At 29.8% G+C, this 7610-nt stretch overlaps 1 protein-coding gene across 1 annotated transcript in view; it reads right to left on the reverse strand.

Moving 5' to 3' along the window:
- Positions 1-7610, reverse strand: part of LOC117178029 — a 46574-nt gene that overhangs the window by 13476 nt on the left and 25488 nt on the right. The window lies entirely within an intron of this gene.

A 7610-nucleotide genomic window follows, 5' to 3' on the forward strand; every position in this document is an offset into this window, starting at 1 on the left:
CCAATTAGCACAAATGGTAAGTTCCGACAGTGCCTACAAGTGTGCCTACTGGCCGCTAGATGGCAATACCGGTTTCATATGTATACACCTGGTATTTGTTTAGAAATTTGACTTTATTCGTAGGAAACTCTTCTTCTGGGTCGAAAATTATACTATTTGGTTAAGAATACATTTTTTGGTTTGATATATTTATTGTTTTAGGGAGGAGCTCATTGCTTCCATTCAAAATTCGAAAATACGTTTTTTTGTTGATTTTTTTTTTACTTAAAATGTTATTATTTCATTTTTACTAGAAAATTTATATTATTCAGTTGAAAATTCACTTATTTTGTTGAAAACTCGTATTTCTTGGTCTAAAATTACATTACTTGGTCAGAAAATGCATATTTTTGGGGTGTAAATTCAACAATTTTCTTTATGACTTAAAAACTCAACATTTCGGGTGAGAATTTTTTCTTTAATGATTTAGAAATCTTTTCTGGTTGGAAATTCTCTTTTTTTTGTTAAAAATTCGTATTTTTTTCTTTAATTTAACAGGTTTTTTAAATTTCAAATTCAAATATTTTTTGGTGGAAATGTCGAATATAACACTTTTTGTCCAGAATTAATTTTTGTTATCAAAGATTATTAAAAATGTAAAATTATTAAAATTGAAAACGTAATAATAAAATTATGCATCAATAAATCTTAATTGTTTGACAAGTATATTATAAATAAATAGGATATTCAAATATAGAACATTAAATTGATAGACACTTAGTATAAAAATCTCAAGTTTTATTAGATAAATTGATAAATTTGACAAATAAATCACCCCTTTAATATTTTTAATTTAAAATTAAAAAGTTTAAGGGAACATAAATTGTGGACATTTCAAACGTGTAAGAAACTTAAATAAAGCATAAAAATGAAATTTGACTCTGAACGAAACACTTTAAAAATTCACGAATATCGGATTGGCATTATTTTTTTAAAGCAGAAATATTAAAATCATCAATTCAAACCGAACACAGAAGGCGTAATTTATAAACTGAAGGTAAAAATTGTCTTCTTAAATATTTCTAATCATCCTTAAACCCTATTTTCTGCATCTTATCTTTTACTTTTCTACTTAATTCTTTGATTTTCCTCTTCCATTTGAAAGAGTTCTTACTCAAGTTTATCATTCATATCTTTAAATTCAAATTTCTCTTGCAAATCCCCCTTCTCTTCAACTGACATATTGTACTGCAATGAGTCAATTCTATGAAGATTCATCTCCCATTTTTCGGAACTTTCTTCAATTGCAACTCCTGGTTTACATTCAACTGACTCCAACATTGTCGGACAAATCTCTCGCTTTATTTTATCCCCTTTCTGAGGTTCTACTATAACTATAAATAACACAGCCACACAAAAAAAAGTGTGCGGATCTGGTAACAAGACACACGTATTCCTATGGATTTTGGGGCGCTGAATTCAAATTCGGTATCAAAAATCACCCATCATGTCATGGTTGAGCCATAACCTAAAAAAATAACGAAACATCATGCACTGAGGCAAATAAATTTCAAAATAATGCCAGTGATGCAAATTGTCACTTCAAAAATATGTCGACAGCTGTGAAGGATCAATCCTTGCCTGATATCAACTTATTTAACATAACTTTACCCAACAGAACCTGACCTCACCTAACCTGAATTAACAGAAATTTATTGAACTAGACGTATTTCCCAGTAGCAAATGTGTGCTACATCGAATGGGTCAACTCGAGCCTAACCTAGAAATAAATCTAACCTAGCCTAACCTAACCTAACCTCACGAAACACAATTAAACTGATTGTGTTGTCCCGTTGTGTTTGCGGTACCGTTTGAATCAGCTTGGGCTTAACCTGCAAAGAGGTCAAACCTATCCTAACCTAAAAAAACTTAACCTAACCTAACCTAACTTCACGTAACCCAATTAAACTCATTGTGTTGTCCCGTTGTGTTTTCGGTACCGTTTCATTCAGTTTCGGCTTAACCTACATAGAGGTTTAACCTAGCCTAATCTAACAAAACCTGACCTAACCTAACCTAGCCGAATGAAATTCAACCACACATGTAGCTATGCAAGCGTACGGTTCTCAGTCTTAAATGTGTGCTACATTTAATAGGTTAACTCGATCTTAACCCACAAATGAATCTAACTTAACAGAACCTAACGAAATTTCGCTTAACGCAACACAACTTAAGTGTTCCCGTTGTAACACAATAAAATTCATTTCATTGTACTACAGGTGGATAAAAATTTAGACGCACATTACTCATTTGAAGAAACTTAGAACTGCAAGTAGAATTGACCCCATTTCAATTAACCTGACAATGTCTGTATCAATTAAAATGTAGAACTGTAACTTAAACATGCAAATGAATAAGAGTTTTATTCAAAATTTTGTTCTCTCTGCTTTTCTTACACTTAAGGGATGTATTTATACTATATTTCGTGTTTGCATTTTATCTTGCTTTTTATCGTAATTCAATTAAATTGATTGTGTTTCGTGAGGTTAGGTTAGGCTAGGTTAGATTTATTTCTAGGTGAGGCTCGAGTTGACCCATTCGATGTAGCACACATTTGCTACTGGGAAAATATGCTTCCAGAGCTTTACGTGTAGTTCAATATATTTCTGTTAATTCAGGTTAGGTGAGGTCAGGTTCTGTTGGGTAAAGTTATGTTAAATAAGCTGATATCAGGCAAGGGTTGATCCTTCACAGTTGTCGGCATGTTTTTGAAGTGAAAATTTGCATAACTGGCATTATTTTGAAATTTATTTGCCTCAGTGCATGATTTTTCGTCATTTTTCGAGGTTATGGCTCAACCATGACGTGATGGGTGATTTTTGATACCGAATTTGAATTCAGCGCCCTAAAATCCATAGAAATACGTGTGTCTTGTTATCAGATCCGCACACTTTTTTTTGTGTGGCTGTGTAATCAGACACACAAGAGACACATTTATAGATGGGGTCTGAGAGAATCGCTACGGCCCGCGCGCGAGTCGTCTAGCCGCTATCGGCTTGAGACGTCAATAATTTCTTGAGTATCAATTCGATTTTCTAAGATTTTCCAGAAAATTTCTTTGTACTGTTGTGAAAAACTTTCTCGCTGAAAGTTTTTTGTTACTCAAAATTCGCTCGATAAACGAAACGCCGGAAGTTAGAGAAGGCCAAAAAGCGCCAGGCATCGGAAAAAAATTAACAACAATTTTTTTTTTTTTTTGAATAAATGTTTGAATCACTTTTGCTCTATCAGTTGAAAAATATTTCAAATTACATTCCCTGAAAAATTTATTTAAAAATCCTTAAAACGGACTGACTGAGCACGATTTGAAGTGAAAAACGTATCAGAATTAAATTTTACAAAAGAGCCAGTTTTTTTGGCTTTAATTAGAGAACTAAAATGCTGCAAATTTTTGCGTAGGAGGAAAAAGATGCGCAATGAAATTCTACAGCTAGACAGAGTCTTTAAAAATCAAAATTCAAAAAAGTTTCTGAAAGCCTCCAGGGATCTCCCCACTCCCAGCAAAATAAGTTTATGTGTCCTTCTTCGATCCGGTAGCTCAATTGTATGCATATGTAATATATTTACTTTGTGAAAAGCACTTCCAGAATATCTGTTGTCGAAATTAAATGGAAAAACATAAAGTCCTGGATTTTAATAGAAAACATCATTCGAAACATCAGGTTTCGATAATAATTGATTTCTAACTTGAGTTTAAATTCTAATCTTGAATTGTATAATGTACAGAGTAGACTTGAAACTCTTTCTTTTCTTTTTTCCCATCCTAATTTTTCGCAACTTGAACAAAATCATACAACGTTATAAAACCAATCCATTTAATAAAAGTTTATAAATAATAAATAAACAATGTAAAACCAATTATTTTTAAATATTTAATTTACAAAGCAAATACATTGAATATGCAGAGAATTGATGGGCTGAAGCGTATTATTTAAACAATTCTTGAACAATTGATTATATCTTAACAAAAAAGAAGAAAAAAGTGAACTTGTAAGAAACTAAAAATGCATATATGCCACCAAAATTCTCAAATACGGTCGCAGTACATTTTTTAGTACATACAGAGCCTTCTGAATGGAAAGGTTCCAAGTTTCATAGTCACCCAGTGGGCACAAAATTTGGCGACGTCTTTACAACATAGTTACGACATCTTTAGGACAACTTCACGACATCCTATGTCCATGTCGTTTCGCTGTCTTTACGATGTCGTAAAGACATCATCAGATCATGCGACTTATTTACGATATCGCAAAGACACCTTAACGACATGGACATAGGATGTCGTAAAGTTATCGTAAAGATGTCGTAAAGACGTCGCCAAACTTTGTGCCCACTGGGAACAATTCGTGACCTATATGAGCTGAAACGTTTTTTTAAATTTTACGCAACATTTAGTTCTCTAAAATTCATTTTCTTACTGGTTTTCTGCAGAATATATACGAAAGGAGCAATTTTCTGTCCAACAAGTTTTTCTCTTTCACAACTTACGTAGATTCACCGAGAAGCGAAGTACAGTAAAACCCTTCAATAGCCCTCCCTTCCATAGTCGTTCCGAGAATTGATGCCGCGCCGCAGGTAGTTGTAACAGGAACTGCGCGGGTCGCGCGGTGCTATAGAAGAGTTTCACTGTATTAAAAAAACTGAATACAATTTTAATTATTTTTTGGTTAAAAATTTGATTTTTCGGTTGAAAATTTTATTGACTGAAAAGCTTTTTTTTCATTAATATTTCAATTATTTTGTTGAAGATTCGATTTTCTTGAGAAAAAATGCAACTGTTTGGTTGAAAATTAATCTGTTTAGGTTAAGGCTTCCATTGTTTTATTGAAAATTCGTTTTTGGTTGTTTTAAATTAATTCAACTTTTTTCAATTTGTAATCAAAATCCTTGAATTAACAACCATCATATTTCTTAATAAGAATTCCCCTTTTTTTTGTTAAAAATTTCAGTACACGGTCAGAAGTTATACTACTTTGTAAAAAATTCATTATTTGATTTGAAAACTCCACTCTTTGATTGTAAATGAACTAGTTTGTTTAAAATTCATATTTTAGAGTTAAAAATACAACTGTTTTGTAGAAAACTCTGGTTTTTTTGTCGGCTTTTGAATTCAATAATTTTAGGTTTAAAAATTATATTGTGGTGGATGAAAATTCAAAAGTTTGCCCAGTAATAAGCGTTCAATTCAGGAAAATTAAGAATCTGTATTCCTATGAAAAAGTGTAAATCCTATTCCTCTCAATCGACTTAATAAAATTTAGCGAAAGCATTTATTTAACTTATTTTTTATTATTATATCTTTTTATGGTTAATGAATTCGACAAATATTTAAATGTATATGTATTTATATTTGAATAATTTATTTGAACGTGTTAAAAATGTATTAAGGAAATCTATTTAAATGTGTGAATTAAAATAATTTTAACTCTAGAGAGGCGGACTTGAATTGATTAAGATTAAATTTTCAAAACTTATATTCCACATGAAGGAATTAAAACAATTTATTACACATATTTTGTGAACTTATTAGAACGAATTAAATAATCTCAAAACACGAATACTTCTGGGGAATAGAAGACATCTCTGTAAGGTGTATCTGTCGGTAAAATTACAAGGAATTAAATATATTGAAAACACGTTCTCTTTTGGGGAATAGGAACTTATGCGGCGGCCGCTATAGAAATAGAAATAAATTAGTTTCGGAGATATCCTATTCTTATAATGACATTGTAGAAAGATGGAAAAATCGCGTATTTAAAATAATAGAATTATCTTCACTTTTACACTGAAATCTGACAATATTAATTTTTCTCTATTTAACGCTTATTTATACCGGGTAATGGAAACGCAATCGCACAACTCACGTTGGAGTTTAAGTTATACTTGAAAAACAAATTAAATCTTTGGTTTTCGAAAATCCTATTTATTTCCAAGGTGTCTAGCGATCAGATTTTTAAATAATAAGATTTAAAAATGTCTTTTTGTAATTTATCCCAAAATAACTAATAGAAATGGAAATTTTCGCAATATGCCGATGATTGCTTAAGATCATTTAATGTTAATTTTATGAGAGTTAACATTTTTCCTTTAAATAGGTTAAAAGCTATCGTAATTCTCTTTTAAATGAGCCATATGATGAAGATATTTTGTAATTTTTTAAAAATATAATGCAAAAGTAATGAAAATTTCAATGTTTTATTTTAATTATAATTAAATCCAATATAATAAACATTTTTAATATTTAATGTTCAAATAAAAATGTTACAAATATTTTTGTAAAATATAAGAAATAAGTAATCATGAGGATTCTATCCAATTTATTCCAAATATAAATTAATTGAATTTTTATTAATATTTTGTTTAAAGGTAAGATGTCTTCGAAGTTTTCAAACTTTTTTGTTTTAACTTTGTAAAACGTTTGATATATTAAATAATTTAATGTAGAAAAATTAAAATTTGCATTACCTTCATCCTGGCTTCTTTATTAGAGAATTCTCATAGCTTTTAACCTAATTAGGAGGTAAGGTTTAAAAAAAAAATGCCGATCCTAAATTTTTCTCGATTTTTTTTCGGCTAAATGAAATTCCCAAGCTTTTCCAGATTTCTCTATCCGCAAGCCAGCTTGATTGCGTAATTATTTAATTAGACATCATAATGAGATAAAAATTTGAAATTTATATCTTCATAAACCGGGAAATTGAAAATTTTCAGCATTTAAAATTTAATAAATGCAAAACTTTTTATTTTAAAGAATCAGGGTTGTTACAAAATTTCATATTTCTCTGACCGTTCTAAATTTTTCTTTTATGTATAAAAACACAATCATATATAATGTTAGAAGTGGTTATCGACAAATTACTTAAAACATACATAAAATTGAATAATAATCAACTACAAAATGGTTTCTATCAAAAAGATAAATTTTCCACAAAAATGGAACCGTTAAATTTTCAGTTAACGAAATTAATTTTCAACTAAATAAATTAATTTTTAACCGAAAATAGGATAGATAAATTTTCAGTTAGAAAAATAAACGTTCAAAAGAAAAAACAATACAAATAAATTAATGTTTATTCAAAGTTAGTGCAGTTAGGCACAACTGGAGATTTTTTACATAATATACTTAAGTTAAGTATTCTATGAAGAAAACATGTAAAATATAGTAATTTGCGTGCCAAGATGGCGGCAAAGATACATTTTTTTTTGCTACTCGTTACTATTACTTGATGCTTCCAATTTATTAAAAATTTTCAAAGAAAAGCATGAATCTCCAGTTGTGTAAAAAATATTGAAAGTGTATGACGTCACATCTAGGCGGCAATATGGCGTGACAGAAATACAAGTTTGAACAGGGCACATAATTTTTTTCCAATAAAAATTCGACAGTAGCCTTTTTTAAATTACACTTGTATTATTAGTGATTTTAAATAATTTTATATTAAAGAAAAAAAAATATAGGGGGTGACCCTATAAAGTTATTCATTTAAAATGACATTTTAACTTGTGAGATTCTTAATTTCATCACCTGTGATTATTATAAGGATTTAAATAACCGCGGTAGTTGATTTTCA

Source organism: Belonocnema kinseyi, chromosome 8 (assembly GCF_010883055.1).
Source record: "Belonocnema kinseyi isolate 2016_QV_RU_SX_M_011 chromosome 8, B_treatae_v1, whole genome shotgun sequence".
Classification (NCBI taxonomy): domain Eukaryota; kingdom Metazoa; phylum Arthropoda; class Insecta; order Hymenoptera; family Cynipidae; genus Belonocnema; species Belonocnema kinseyi.